At 33.9% G+C, this 17,175-nt stretch overlaps 1 protein-coding gene across 1 annotated transcript in view; it reads left to right on the forward strand.

Annotated features, from left to right (window-relative positions):
- The window catches only part of LOC111044027, a 184,013-nt gene that overhangs the window by 70,482 nt on the left and 96,356 nt on the right, over positions 1-17,175 (forward strand). The gene's annotated exons all lie outside the window — the stretch shown is intronic.

Raw genomic sequence — 17,175 nt, forward strand, 5'->3', positions numbered from 1 at the left:
TAAACTCGAAAGAAATAATTCCAGTTTTCTTTTTCATTCAGAAAAGAGTTTTCCTTTTTTATTTTTATTATTATTTTCTCTTTTGTTAATTTTTTCACTCTCTGTTAAAGTTATTTTGTTTCCTTCAACTTTAATTTATGGTTTATGATGTTTATATAGTTGTACCTGTAACTTAGATTGTATGGAGGATTTAGTGTAAGAGAGAGTCGGCCGAGCCCTAACTTCGCCCTCCTAGGCTCTTAATAAAGGCAGCGATTCAATTCAAATCAATTATGGTTGATTTTATTCAGCTCAAAATATTCAACTGAAATTACATTGTATCTTGCATTTGTAATGTTTTGCAGTCTTCTAATCTCGCTCTTCCATTTGATACCTCATCAATTTTTTTACTTCCTCTAATAATGATTAATGAACTCATTGAGGCCAAATTATCCGCTTTCAATGTTTCGGAATTGTAAATCTTCTGTTGTGCAGTTTTCTAATCTTGCATTGAGATTTGTTCGATCTCACACCTCGGAGACCGCACCCATGTTAACACTCAGTAAATCACAGCATTTATGCGCTTTTGACTTTTCCATTATGTAATGACATGCATAAATTATTGGCTGACCTTTGTTCTCTGTTACGGCACTTTAGCATTGTGCGTATCAGTGATACACATTACACTATCAACTTTGAACTTTATACAAAAGTTCTGATTGAGAGTGTGTTACACATGAATTTTATTGCCTTTTTGGACCTACTTGATCAATCCAGGTGTACCGTACTGAAATTTTATTCATATCACGCAAACTCTTACACAACAGTAATCCTAGTATAGATAAACCTACTACCAATCATTTCAGAATATTAAAATAATTATTTTTCAGAACCACATGAAGTGAGATTCATCTGAAACTATGAGCATTGGATAAATGGTAAACATTTCACTTCCTTTCAGTATTTCATTGATGTTTATTCAAGAATAATTCTGAGTCTGATTTAATTCTTCCCATTGTAGCACTTCCATTCATCTCTCACAAGGTCCAAGGTTTTATTAGAATAAATATAATATGTATATTCAATTTACTTCACTTGAAATAGTGAAAAACATAATTATATTTATTGAAACTTGTATTGTTAGCTAATATCAGCGGACAGAGTAAATGGAAGAATGGAGCATATTATTGATAGTTGTTGACCTATCTATGATGCGTCTGTTATTGGCCAAGATAAGACACGCCCATAGTGAGCGGACCAATCAAACTTTAAACGAACCAAGACGCAAAGAGACTCACAACTAACTACCAATCATAACTAACTCCATTCCACTAGGCATTCTGCTGTTCAATGTTCAAATTTTCAAGATTGCTAGAGTTTGGAAATGTTGAGTCAACCGAAACTTGTTCATAATTTTTTCTTGTAAATAGAGAGGTTGTGATAATTTCACATAGTTCTTGTTTCAATGTGACTAGTGAAGCCACGAACCTGCAATCCAATCCTCAAATCTTTTTTTCAACATAAATGCATCTCATTGAACCAATCAATATTGATCGTATCAAATGCATATATCTTTATGCATAAACCAGTATTTTATTCTATTTTGAAGCACCAAAATTTCAACAGAAATTCTTCAAGTAAATTATCATTATGATTGATTCTTACTCCAACAGTTTCCGCTTTAGATTGACTTTCCATAAATTTTCTACATGATTAAATTAACTCTTCCATTTCCATATTACTAATAGGTGTGTACTCTATGATAAAGAATATTGCACCAACAATAGAATGAATTCAATGGAATACTGTGGTTAAATAAAAATGAAAACCCAAAAATTCAACTTCAAATTGTCAAAATTACTATTGAAAGTCTATAATTTTAGTAATTATCGTAAAATATGACAGACCCAACAAGTCTTCAATTTCCTGAAAGTCCTCAAAGTTGGTGAAAACCAAGAATTTGTATGAACAACACTTTTCAATACGAATAGTTCTAATAAAATAAACCACTTGAAGTAAAACGAATAGTTTAACGGTTGACTAGTTTCAACTAGAATAGATTAGTTAGTTTTCAAGATTCGTTTTACAATGAATAGAAATGAACTAGATCTGAATGAATTGGAAGAGACCTAGTTAATAATACTAATTTTTGAGATTATTTCACGAACTAAATGCATAAAAAGCGGTAATTGTTCCGGACAATGAAGCATCGAGGCAAAGGCCATGTTATTGTGGCAAATCATAAGAAAGAGGCTGATTGAGTGTAATAAAAATTTTATTGTAGAGTTTTTCTTGTCGTGAAAGTGGTTGTGATTCTTCAACTGTTGTTGTTGTTGCTCTCTAATTAGATCATAGTGCGAGTTATTAGTTAAATAGGTTGACGAGATCAGAGATAGCGAAAGGTAACATTGTTTCAATGGGTTCAGCCTAGTTTTTTGTTGTAACGGAGTTAACATTACTTTCGTTATCGTGGAATCTTGATGGAAACTGACCTTGGTGTGTTAACTGAATTAATTTGTGTTCAACGATCTACTGTTTCAGATGTGTTAACTGGTTTGATAAACTTAAAGATCAACTGCTTCAGTTGTCCAATTGTTATTTTAACATGAATTCATTTTAAATACTTACTATGGCACTACTCCCAGAGTCATTTACATCCAAGTCGGTTTGGCCGCACCAACAAAAATTCTCCCGGAGAATATTCATTCTGAGCATCTCTTTCTGTAGCTCCAAGCCTACTATTTATCTATTTAATTATTTATTATATTTTTATTTTTTCACGATACAAATGACACTGATCACTACCTTCGTAAACAAAGCCATAGTGCATGACAGGTGGTTGATGATAACGTCAGCACAGGTAGGGCTCCTACACCAATAACAACACTAGCTGATATAGATCAGCTGAAATCAACAAATTTTTATTGGTGTAGGAGCGAGCCCTATCTGTGCTGACGTCACCAGAATACACTAAGTCTTTGTTTACGGAGTTAGTGCACTGATGCAATAGCATTAGTAGATCAAATAATAAGGTGGTCCTTTTGATATTTTTCTTCCAGATTTACTTTGCTTTTTTGATAATTTTATTCATTTACTTATTTTGTGAGTTATAATTCACTTATTTTGTGATAATATTGATCCTTGGCTTCATCTATCCTATCTCTTGACAAGTTCAACGTTCAAGATTTTGTTCGAGTAATTGAGACAATTTTGTGTTATTTTGCAATTTTTGTTCTAACATTTTGTAACTCGACAGATTTGTGATTAGATTGACGTATATTATTAAGGTGCGTACAGATATACGCGCCGCGAACATGAGCGATTCAATTTTAATCAGCTGACTATATCTGTATTTTTACAGAAACGGTAAGATACAGATTTAAAAAGCTTGGCATCAGCTGATTAAAAGTGAATTGCTCATGTTCGCGGCGCGTCATCTGTACGCACCTTTAGAGTGGAAAAATATTGTTAACAACATTTATCAATAATCTATAATAAATTGTTACTTCTCTAATAATGCTGAGGATCACTTTACTTGATTTTAACAATATTTTGAGCAGGTGTGAAACAATTCGCCCCCCTAAATTCAGGAAAATTTCGTTACGAGGTATATTATGAGGGTTAATGATTTATTCTGAAAATGTCATGTCTAGAACCGGAATCAATCTAGAACCACACTGCCTGGGTGACAAGCAAGAGCTATAATTAATCTGAGATTGTGTTACGAACTAATTATTTCAAATTGTTCCAAGAAACTTGATAAACACAAATGAATTTGAGAAACGGACATGACTGAGGAAATTGTATTATGGAAAACTAGATTGGCGTCAACAGGCTACTAAACTATACAACAACAAAACCCGTTATTGCAATGCAATATGTAAACATTATTTGTGTTCACTATACTAATTATTATTAACCAACTCAGGTGTAGGCCTAATTCGAATTGGACTGGACTTTCTTTCCTGTGAGTTTAGTCATGGAGAAAAGATAGATTTATGACTTGAGACTTATGCCAGAGACAACTTTTTTTTCATCTTATTACATCAAATAATTGCATCCTTAAAATTAAGTAAGATTTTTAACAAGTAAAATAAAACAGTAACAATATATAAACAACTATTTAATACAGTGTAACCTATATTAAGTCTATCATTATTCTAACACAAGTCCTAAAAATAGAATTTTATAGTCCTAATAAATAGTTTAATAAATATAGTCCTAAATGTGAGAATTTTATTTTGTTCAGAATGTCATTGAGTTTGCAGAGTCTATGGTTAATTGATTTCTGCCACCGAGTAGTACGCTTTATCAACTAATTCTTTAACAGACAGTTATAAGGTGTTTTTAATGCAAAAAATTAGTGATTTTCGGGTTGAGACAAAGAGACTCATGCAAGACTGTTTTTCAAAATTCTGAAAATTTTCACCGTGCCTGCAATCTACAATCATATATCAGTTATTAATTTTTCTTTTCACAGATTTCTTAAAAACCTTTAGAGATACGATTTTTTTAATAGTCTCAGGTAATTTATTATATAATCTTAATCCTGAATAAGAGGGATTCTTCTCATATGTCGAATGTCTATGGACTGGATGCAACAGCAAATGCTGATTGCGTGTGGAGTAATCATGTCTCTCTGTGCAAAATTGAAATTTATTGATATTACTCTTGATAAAAATTAATAACTGTTATAATATAATATATGATTGTAGATTGCAGGCAAGGTGAAAATCAACAGAATTTTGAAAAACAGTCTTGCATGAGTCTCTTTGTCTCAACCCGAAAATTACTCTAATAATCTTTTTTGCATTAAAAACACCTTATAACTGTCTGTTGAATCACCCCAGAAGATATTTCCATAGCATAGATGGGAATAGACATAGACATGATATACTGTGATGAGGGTGTTTCTGTCTACAGAATGAGATAACTTTAGAATCATGAAGTATGCACGGTTCAACTTCTACACTGTTTGTCTATTTAGATTGTTAATTCTATGCTTATGCTATCTCTTCTCTATCGTTTAATCTACTGATTAAATTCGAATGTACCGTAGTCCAACCACAGAATATAGAAGTTGAAACAGACAGAGATTGATAGTGAAATTAGATAAAATTGAGATTGACTTGCAGTAAATCTTTATTCAGACCTTTAGTGACTCAGTATAGAGTGACTCACTCAGTCTCTCATATAATCTAACATCGGAGTCGATCTACATTGTACATTGTATAATATCATAATAATATCATGTCTATGTAACCTAGTATGCATACTATAGACATAGTCATAGAATTAAACAATCTAGTATACATTTTCTTTGCTATAGTCAATCAACTAGAGTATGTTATTTGAGTGTTATGCAAACTAGACTCAGCGTTAGCATCTCACTAAAAAGATTGTAGGTTCTCGTTATCTTCATTCAGATGCTGCCAGATAAGTACTTGATCGATATGATCGAATATTGAGTCACTTCAGGTATCTAGTGTTGTAGCAGATATTGTGATACTTGAATTCATGGAGGAGTAAAAATGATTGTTGAGAATGATAGGGGGGAGGAAGAAAGAAGAATAAAGAACAGGATAAAAGTAAAGAAGATGATTGGCAGATTGTTCTCTGAGGATAGTTAACTCGTTGAGCCGTGTATAATTTTGTGGTATATCGATGTTGTGCGATATAACACAGGCAATATAGTCAGACATTCTCAGTTTCTGTGGTTATAGTCATCTTGATTGTTATGTGAAGAGTGGTTGGAGAAGGGGTGGGGGTAAATGAGGGGGGTCACTAATAATCGGTTACGTGTTTGATGGGGTACCCCCCCTTATTTACCCCACAGTGTCTCACCACGGTTTGCTTTGTGCACGGTTTTCGCGAAATACGTAAAGGAAGAAGATAGGGATGGTGGAATAGCAAACGTGAGAGCGGGAGAGAGAGTATGATTTGGATAATTGGGAGGATATTTGAGAGTAATTGTGATCTGACAGTGTATGGTTGATGGAGTTGATGATATTGTTATTCATTGATTAGAGATCTAGATTGAAGTATGTTTCAATGTAATGAAAGGCTTTTATTCCTTGTTTAGGTATTAAATATCGGGCCACCGAGCTTCGCTCCTTATTTTTATTTATTGATAAACAGAACACAATTCTCTGAAATGATCGTGTTTATATTTCACAGCTGGCTATAATATGTCATCTTATGAATTTCGGGGATGCGATATTTTGATTTTTCACATACTCACTCGCTCACTCACTTTTTTACTATCCACAGCTGTTTCAGCCAAGGATGAATCCTCCTTTCAATGTCGTTCAGCAAGTTTTCCCAAGGATGAGACCTTGTGCAATCGAATTGTTATATCATAAACCTGCTATGTTCCAAATTTCGTGAATATCGTTAGAGCCGTTTTTCGAGTTCCGTTGGACATAAATAACCAGATATAAATAGATATTATATAAAAATACAGAAATTGCTCGCTTAATATAATAGGATTTTGGATGAGATTGTTGGATCTAATTTTTGACACATTTACAAATAAGTGCATCAATTGATCAACTTATTAACCCTTCGTTATATAACCCTTTTGTATCAATATAATCAATTTAGGAGGATCAGAGTATGTCCGTCAGTCCGTGAGTATATAATATATCCTTGTAGTCTGTGTCTGTCCGTCAATTTTCTGTAGTACAGTAGTACTCCAGTCTGCTCTGATTTGTATGAATTTTAATCTATTCATTGGTCACATTTAATACGACGGCTTGCGTCATGTGAGAAGAAACTTTCTTAGCTCTTCAGCCATATCTGCTTTCTTTGAAAATGTTCAACCAAAGTACAATAGTATGTATTGTAATATAAAAACATTGTAATATGCAAATCAAAAGGAGTAATAACCTAACTAGTTTCTTGTTATTACGATAAACAAGCAGTTCTTACAACTCAAAGTCTTCATCCAATCTATCCTATTATATTGAGCGAGAAATTTCTGTATATATTTGGTTATTTATAATCATTTTTTTATATTTGGTTATTTATGTCCAACGGATCTCGAAACGGCTCTAACGATTTTCACGAAATTTGGAACATAGTAAATTTATGATATGAAAATTCGATTGCACTAGGTCTCATCCCTGGGAAAACTCGCTAAAGGATAAATCATCCTTGGAAAAACAGATGATAATTTCGTCGCCTGTCGGTAACAGAAGATGTGTGTGCCTGTGTGGGAGATCAGCTGTGTAATCAATCAGCTTACGGACCGTATCTCACGAGAAATCTAGAAATTTTAATAGACTCGATCAAAATAATCTGATTTGTTGACATGACATGGTATATCATGAAATTCAAAGTTAATCTTTATTTTACAGTTGTAAGTGATTAGTGAGTGTTATTTTGATATTCAATTTGGTTTGTAAACAATCTAAATTAGAACTTTTCTGTTATCAAATATTTGAACTGAAAATTGGACCTGAGTTCAAGTGTATGGAACATAACCTACTTTTTGGACTTATTTATAGTGTATAAATCGAAATTCGGGGAAGGAGCAGTTTTGGGCTGTGCCTGTTAGTCCTTTCCCAATGATCTTGAAGAATTGTGTTCTGTTTATCAATAAATAACGAGCGAAGCTCGGTGCCCCGATATTATTTCAAATGCAAGAAACATCTAAAATTCAATCTATTTTTTTCAATGTACTCATAGTTGACCTTCCATCCTCCCCGACTTTGAGACAGTACACGACGAGTTTATTGACACCGAATTAATTTTGTATGGTCATCACAATTGAAGCGAGGTCATTGACCCGTTGGCTCAGACGAACCTTCAATGAGTTTATTAATGATGTTAGTGTCGATGATGCCTTCGGGCCCCTCAGGCTTGTTTGGTTGTTGAAAATTAATTGCTTGCTTGAGGCCCGCTTTACACTTTACACTTCACACTTTACGCTTTACACTCAGTGACTTTCCATTTCTGAGATTCGGGGGCCCCAGGGGGTCCTGTCAGCATTGATTAGATAGGAAACATTTGTGTTATCAAGCATGTTATTCTGACAGTTTGTAGTGAATCTCACTGTAAATCCCCTCAGGATCACAAGTGAGATTTAATTCAGCCTGTCAGCATTGATTGAATGGAAAGCATTGGTGTAATCTAATTAAGGATACTGACAGTTAAGAAGTGAATCTGACTGTGGGCCGTGGATTAATTAGAGAATACCTGACCTAGCGTTGGGTGAATTCGGTTAACTGGAGCCTGTGATTAGTGTAGACGTATTGTGTGGATGGTTCTGATTGGGAAAGGGCGTCGACAATGTAGAATGTACCTTCAGTTGACTCATCAGATGGCCGTGAATGTTTTGTGGATTGAAGATTATGGTTTCGTTGAAGATTGTAATAGTTATTTCTGATCTGTTTTGAAATATTTTATTCATTATGTTCCATACTCATTGACAAAATGTTATTTATAGTATGTCCATTGTGATCTAGTCCCCAACGAAATTGGTGAAAAATCTAAATAAATTGTCCAATTTTTCTTACTTATTATTCACTTAAGTAAGTAGTAGGTTTACTAAGTGAAAAATATTATGTATAGTATGTCCATCGTGATCCTGTCCACAACGAAATTAGTGTAAAATCCATGTAAATACATTATTAATTCATTTATCGTTAGGTTTTTTCATAGAAAAAGCATATGAATGCATAGCATGATAGTATGTATTCTTGCATATTTTTTATTCAGTGGTACCTACAGGGAGCTTGGACGCAGACTGCGTCCTAGAGATTCTAGGTTTTTCAATTCAAGGCAGTGGCGTAGCGAAGGGTGCGTTTTCCAGGTTACAACCCCCTCATGAACCCGAAAAAATTCTCAAAAGTTCAAGATAACACCCCCCATCATATCATCAAATTCCAGTTGGTCAAGTCTATAGGGGGCCCTCAAATTTTTGGACAACCCCCCCAACCTTTTTAGAATCCTGGTTACGCAACTGTATATTCAAGGGGGGGGGGGGGAAGCAGGTGAATTCATCCAATTTTGGTGTGGGGAGGGTGCGCATCCGTCTATCCCTGTGTTATTCTAGAAGGTTTTGCATAGAATTTATTCATTTAAAGTAAAAATTTTAATCTATTAACGAGGTGAGATGACTTCACCCTTGAAACTTTTGCTGTTCCAATATGTGAACCAACAAAAAAGCACGAAACTATTCATTCTGACTAGATCCAACTGACTAGACCAAACCTAGTTTTCATTTTTGGCAAAATTTGTTAAATTTGGATAATTATGTGAAACTAAGTTTTATTCAATGACAATAAAACTCTGTTTTAGCCGGTGGAGTGTGGAATACAGTGTGATATTGGGAACACTTTTTCTGTACTAAAATTTACTTTAAATTCAAACTATCGGTATTCCTTATAAATAACATCAATTCTTCCCCTCCAGTCAATGTTCACAGTTCCAAGTGAGTCTTACCATGAGGAACTCTAAATAGTACGATAGCTAATAAGACATGGTCACCAACAGGACAACATCACCAACAAGACATGGATTGCAAAAATTATTTATTTATTTATTGAGAATACATTTCATGGAAAAAAAAGTACAACTCGAAGTGGTTTACAGCTAAACGCCAAAACAAACCTCATTTACACTAAATGTATGACACAAATGATTTAGAAATAGGCTAATTTTGAGAACTTAAAATGAAAAAGCAAAACAAAACTAGATTAAGGAAAGAGAAAAAAGTTTCTTAGAGAAAAAACTGTTTTTTAGATCCCTTTGCAAGTCATACCAAGCAGCTTGGAGCTGCAAGTTTCCGATGCAAAGGTTTTTAGGAACAAACAATATCCGACTATGAAAAGAATTCTATTACCTGTATGGTACTCACCAACCATCCAAATTATTTAATAGCAGTGTAACATTCCATCCTTCCGAAAAATCGTCACGTTTATTCCCAATTCAATCCATCTTCATCGCAATACCTTCCAAAACTCCCAACCAAACCTAATCACAGCTTATTAACGGCGGTTACACCGTGGAACCCCAGAACAGCAGCCGTGATAAATCAAAGTTAAACGTTAATCTCAAGTTATAATTTGACAATAGAATCAATCATTCCCTAATTGATGAAACCCAATACTCTGGCCTCTATATCATTATCGTTTGTAGATTACATGTATTTTATTGGCTGATTATAGCTTACGGAAATGAAACTTGGGAGAGTTACAATAGACAACATGCACTCCTCAACTAACAATTTGGGCTGGAGGAGTTTAATTTTAATGACTGTATTAGTAATAGTAGGCTCTTCTATTAGTTACTGGCTACTGTTGTTGATAAATCGGTTCAGTGCACTGAAATATAAGTTACTTACGGTTTAAGTTACTATTGTTACTACTCGTAGATACTGATAATATCAAGCCGCTTTAGGCGGTTAAATAAACTACTGTTTGGGAGTCTTTAATTGGAGATTAGATTGGAACCAACAATAGCGTTCTTTAAGATTAGGTATTGTTCTTTGTGTTTTTCTCATATATTTTTATGAAAGAGTGCATCTCAACGAGTGGATGCTTAATCGTTTGATTTCTTCAGGGTGTTGTTTTGTCATAAATAATGGATGTGCTTTTTAGGTGATCTGACTTGGGGTTTGGGCTTGTTATCATTGATTAAGGAGGCTTTATGGAGAAACGTTGTTCTATGTTGAAGCATTTGTACACTCGAATTCATTTTGAAGCAAACCTAGTTTAAGATAGTTGAATCAACGAATAGCCTAATAAATGAAAACACCGAGCCAACTCAAGATAAATTGTAACCTCAGTAGGCTAAGGTATGTCCTTACTTTGAAATGACTTATCGTTACTGACATTGTATCTCTCACTAATGAATTTTTCACAAAAAAATGTATCCATTCAATGACAAAAATAAGTATAAGAAGGAGAAACAGTGGTATAAACCTTACTATTTCCAACAAAATTTTGAGAAATATAGTCCAAATTTTCAGGTTTGTTCAAATTTCTGTTTATGCAAAAGGTTTAAGCAAATTTTAATGATTTTTCAAATTCCTGGAAACGTGTACTTGCAACTTCCAAATTTTCAGGTTTGTCCAAATTTCTGTTTATGCAAAAGGTTAAGCAATTTTTTATGATTTTTCAAATTTCTGGAAACGTTTACTTGCAAATCTCATAACATGAGCTCTTGGAGTTCTGTTTTTCTGGTGTTCAAAAGATTCTTTCGTTAATTGGAGCTCATTACAATGAAATCCTGTCTCAAACTTTGAAATTATTGTTGAATGATGAGCCAATGATGAAATTTCAGTTATTTTGTATCTATTTATTATTTTCTCCAGTAGATAATATTATAAGTGTACTGAAGGCTGAAGCCCAAATGCATTCATGAAAACAATCGAAATATTAATAAATAATACTATAATTTTTTTTCTCCCGGCTTGATTGTTAGAAACCACTCAAATTCAACTCCAAATTATCTCATCTGCAGTATCAATCTATCAATCATGCATTCGAAAACATCCTGATGATAGACGTTCAAATTTATTTTGAAGATTTGGGTTTTGATTTTCAATTTTATGTGAAGACATGAACCACACGGCTCATTGAAGAAGCAGCAAAAACAGAGAATATTGTCATGAAGTTGATTAACCTAACGGACCTGCATAGCTTCGGAAACAATGACGGGAAATTAATTCCAACGTGTCAGTATTGCACTTATAAGGTCATGCATTCTAAGGTCGCCCATCCTTCTTCAAGATGTGTCATCATGCCTTTACCCCCCACCGTCCAACCCTTCCCACCCATTTCTCCTACAAATGATTAAGTACTTGGTCATTCCCTCCTCTCCCCTTGAATTCCATCGTATCCTATAGTAATAATAAACTATAGTAAATATAGTAGAAAATAATATATCTATTGTAAAAATATATATCGTATAATTGTAGGTTTATATTCAATTCCTGTGCGCTATCTACTAGAGTGAGTTTCACATCAAACTGTCAGCATTGGTTTAATGGGCAGAATGAATGTTATGCACAGAGATTTCTGACAGTGAAAAGTGAATCTCTCATAATTTCCACTTCAGTGCATTGAATAAAGTCTCAATAGTTCAATTGATAGTAACAAAATAGTAGCCTTCATCAATTTCAACTAGTTCAATAGAACTAAATTGAAAGTAGTTCAATCTCTATTATATGAGATTTCTATATTTATTTTTTCACAAGTTTTCGAAAACTACAGGTAACGCTCAGAAACAGTATCCATTGAAAAAAGTCAATATAGAATCGTGGATCTGAATAGTCCTCAATTAATCTAATAGAATAGTCCTAAATCTAATAGAATAGTCCCAAATCTAATAGAATAGTCCTTAATCTAATAAAATTGTCCTTAATCTATTAGAATAGTCCTAAATCTAATAGAATAGTCCTAAATCTAATAGAATAGTCCCAAATCTAATAGAATAGTCCTTAATCTAATAAAATTGTCCTTAATCTATTAGAATGGTCCTAAATCTAATAGAATAGTCCTAAATCCAATAGAATAGTCCTAAATATAATAGAATAATCTTCAATCTGATAGAATAGTCCTAAATCTAATAGAATAGTCCTGAATGTAATAGAATAGTCCTTAATCTATTAGAATAGTCCTTAATCTATTAGAATAGTCCTAAATCTACTGGTATAGTCCTAAATCCAATAGAATAGTCCTTAATCTATTAGAATGGTCCTAAATCTAATAGAATAGTCCTAAATCTAATAGAATAGTCCTTAATCTAATAGAATAGTCCTAAATCCAATAGAATAGTCCTAAATATAATAGAATAATCTTCAATCTGATAGAATAGTCCTAAATCTAATAGAATAGTCCTGAATGTAATAGAATAGTCCTTAATCTATTAGAATAGTCCTTAATCTATTAGAATAGTCCTAAATCTACTGGTATAGTCCTAAATCCAATAGAATAGTCCTTAATCTATTAGAATAGTCCTAAATCCAATAGAATAGTCCTAAATATAATAGAATAGTCCTAAATCATGGATCTGAAGCTGAACAATGATTCACTTTATCCAAGAATTTGATATCTAAGAATTCCGGCTTGAATTATGTGGCTGACTCAACGTATACTTAGGGAGAATCCAACAATGATCATTGAAAGACATAATAATAGAGACCAAGCCACATTAAGCGTTTTTCAGGCGTTTTTCAGGCGTTTTCAAACAGCGTTTTAGAGTCGGCAGGGCAGGATGCTCTCCAATTGGCTGATAGGGCTAGCGCCTGAAAAAAACGTTTGATAAGGTCTAGCTCCAAGTATTGCCATAGAGAAAATATAGCATAAGAAGATATCCCATGTTTTTTATATCCCGAATTTCAAGCCAATTTTTTGTTAACTCAAGCCGATTACTGTTGACTAATTTCTAGTATTACTGATTTGGCTGGGTGAGAGTGTAATTACGGCACAGTATGAGAGACTACAAACATCACATAGCTTCACAAAAATAACTAGGACTAGAGTTAACCAGCTAGAGCTACCAGCTACCTGCTAGAGTTAACTGTGGTATATTTTCTCTATGATATATTGTCCAATAACAATAAATTACTAAACTGGAAGCTAATGGCTGTGAACTGAAGCCTACTCATAAATTTGTGAGTAAATTGACGCAAGAAATTACATTTCATCATCTCAATTCGTACAAATTGTTATCGGAAACTATAAATTAAAATCTATTATTCTGTAGTTGAAAATTGGTATTTGTGGGATGAGCTACCATTGAATGGGGTATAGTGTGGTAGTGTCCTGAGATTGAGTGCTAACTAAAATTAAATTATAAGGAATGCACTGAGTTGGTGCATTATGTATGATGTACTATAGTAGTTGGTTTATATAGTATATTATACAGTTGGTTCATAATAGTATGGAGGCAGTATGAGGATCCCTAGCTATCATGAGTTATAGAGGGACAGGGTTAAATAAATTACAGACTCTATTGAATACCTAGAAAATTCCTTTCATCTTGTCATAATTCTATTTAAGCCAGGCTTGTCATAGAGATGATACAGCGTTGTCTATTTCTAAATCTCTTCTTTCTCCCTCTCTTCTCTTTCAGCTGTTAGTTGGCTACATCTTATATCTTTCTTGTTTATTTTCTCCGTCAAAAATGTCTCCGTCATTTTCTTTCTCTTCTTATCTTCTCTTCTTCATCTTTCCACTCTTCAACTCTTATCCTTCTTTCTTCCAGCCATGTTCGTTATCATCATCACCACATCTCATTCTTATTGTTTCTCTTTAGCCTCGTTCGTTTTCCTCCCCTCTATATCCCATCTTCTTCATTTTACCACCTCTCCCTCTTCTTCAACTTCTCTACCTCTTTCCTCTGTTTCAAACTTTTACTGTTTTTCTTTCCCCCGATCATCACTATTCTTCTTCTTCTTCTTCTTCTTCTTCTTCTTCTTCTTCTTCTTCTCTCTTCTTCTTCTTCTTCTTCTTCTTCTTCTTCTTCTTCTTCTTCTTCTTCTTCCACGACTTGCTTATTTTTCTTTTTCTCCTTTCTCAACTCCTTCACCCTCTAGTCGCTTCCTCTTGCACTCACTCATCATTAGTATTTCTTTTCTACCATTTTTAGCATTTCCCTTTTACAAATTTTGGTTTTTTCTCCTTCTCCTACCTCTCTTCTCCTTGTTCCTTATCCACAACTCCTTTTTCATCCTTACCCCCTTCCTTTTCCAACTCCTTACAACTCTTTCTTCTCTCTCTTCTTCACCCCTCCTTCTCAATCTTCTTCCCCTCTTCTCATTCATCCCGTCTTCGTACATTTATCACCTTCTCATAATCCTGCACCTCTAATAATACTCATCTTGTTGCTTCATAAGGACAACGTTGATCCTTTGATCCTTGAGCATCTTCCAGATTAGAAGGATGTACTCATGAAGGGTATGCACAGCCGGTCAGAGAGACCCTCAAAAGGAGACAAGGAAGTGATGATAATAAAAAGTGAAAATTGAAAAGGATAGAACACATTACGGGGACGTACCTTCTACAGTGAAATTCCCCCTATACTGTCAGCATTAGTTGGATAGGGACGTATCAGCGTTACTTACAAGAGAAGCTGACAGATTGAAGTGAAATTCACTATACCTATGAATAGTATAATCCTTACCGTCGCTTCAGTAATAATCTATTATCGTATATCCTTTGGCTTATGGATGGATCACGATTACAGACAATTATTTCTGAAAATAGTTTACAGTGTCTATTGAATTGTCACGAAGACTGCGGACGTCTATCAGCTTTTCAATTATCCAGGATGTATTGAAGAGACCCCTTACACGATAATAGGGATGAAGATATTGATTTTGATTAGAATATATTTTTTATAATCTATCATCTTGTGATAGTATTTTTCTATCCATTTTCATCTAGTCTTGAAGTTATTTTGAATTAGGAAGTTGGAAACTTGAAACAGAAATTTTGTCTATCAATTCACCTCTTTCTTATTATTTTCTCTTCAGTCTCCTCCATTTTTCTCCTCTTCTTCAACTTTCTCCAGCCTATCTTCCTCTTTTCTTCCACAGTCCTGTTCTTTATCTCTTTTCTATTAGATCTATATTCGACCAGTAGAGTACCTGGAGTACCTCTTTATCCAACAAATTTTCATCTAGTCATAAAGCTCTTTTGAATTTGGAAGTTTGAAGTTCAATTCCAGAAATTTCGTCCATATTCGACCTGTACAGTACCTACCTGTATTACCTCTTTATCCATCAAATTTTCATCTAGTCATAAAGCTCTTTTGAATTTGAAGTTTAATTCCAGAAATTTCGTCCATATTCGACCTGTACAGTACCTGTAGTACCTCTTTATCCAACAAATTTTCATCTAGTCATAAAGCTCTTTTGAATTTGGAAGTTTGAAGTTTAATTCCAGAAATTTCGTCCATATTCGACCTGTACAGTACCTGTATTACCTCTTTATCCAACAAATTTTCATCTAGTCATAAATTTCTTATTTGTAAGTTGGAAACTTAAATCCAGAAATTTCTTCCATATTCGAGTAGAGTAGAGTACCCTGGAGTAAGTACCTAGTTGTGTGCGCAAAGCAGCATTACTAATGAATGGGTAATTGCAGTAATTCAATTACAAACCAGTTCTGTTCCAACTGAGTAGCTGCATGCAGTTTGCCTGTGGCTTGTGCGGTCTAACCGGGACCGCAAATCCATAGATTTGTTCTCATGGCAATATCGAAGATATGGACGTCTTGCATGCAAAAATTCGAGATTATTGGTTTGAAAGCTTTTATGGTATTTTTTCGAACAGCTCGTTTGAGAGAGCACATCTAATCAATATTTTGTGTCAATATTTTGAATGATATTATGTTATGATCTGCTGCTCAATTCGCCTCCGTGCCCACATCTATTTCATTCTTTCCTATCTATCCTTCCTATTCTTTCCGTAGAATGGACATTGATTCCAAAGCTCCGCCAATTTATGTAGATGCATAGCATAACAATATAATTATTATCTATAGTTATTATATTACAAATTGCTTTTTCATATCATATACAGTATTTATCATATAATTATTTTCTTAGTCTATATTATGTAAATCCATCTATAATTTTGCTGTATTGTAAGCTATTGTATATAAGTGTATAAGCCAGTATATATTGTAATCTACATAAATAAAGTACTCAATCAATCAATCCTTTCTCAGCTGTTCGTTGTTCTGGGGTTGACAACAATTTATGGTATTTATTGGAAAAATCTTATGCTTTTCATCGTTCTGAAGATGAGTAAAGTGATGAAGATACGTTTCAAAGTTACATTCTTAAATCAGAAATTTCAGGATATGGTATAGCAGACAGCAGACAAGCAAGGTATAGGTTGGTACAAGGAATAGTAATAGAAGCATACAGAAGCTAATAGCATGGAGTGAAGAAACGTAGTTCTGCGTGTTCTCTCTTCTGTACTAATAGGTAATAAGCATAGAAGAACTATTTACCTCTTATACTTGTTATATCTCTACGTGTGGTTTGCACAGTGCAAGTTCAAACCAAAAATCAATTTAAACTGTATTAAATCACTACCACCTATAGGATACAAAGGCTATAGATGTTGTAACCCCTAGGTGGTAGTGATTAAATCCGTATTAAGTCGCATGTTTGTTATAATGTTAGTTCATTTTGAGTTGGAGCCACCCAATGTTAGTAGACAGAATCTACTAC

The sequence above is a fragment of the Nilaparvata lugens genome, chromosome 10 (genome assembly GCF_014356525.2).
Source record: "Nilaparvata lugens isolate BPH chromosome 10, ASM1435652v1, whole genome shotgun sequence".
In the NCBI taxonomy this organism is placed as follows: domain Eukaryota; kingdom Metazoa; phylum Arthropoda; class Insecta; order Hemiptera; family Delphacidae; genus Nilaparvata; species Nilaparvata lugens.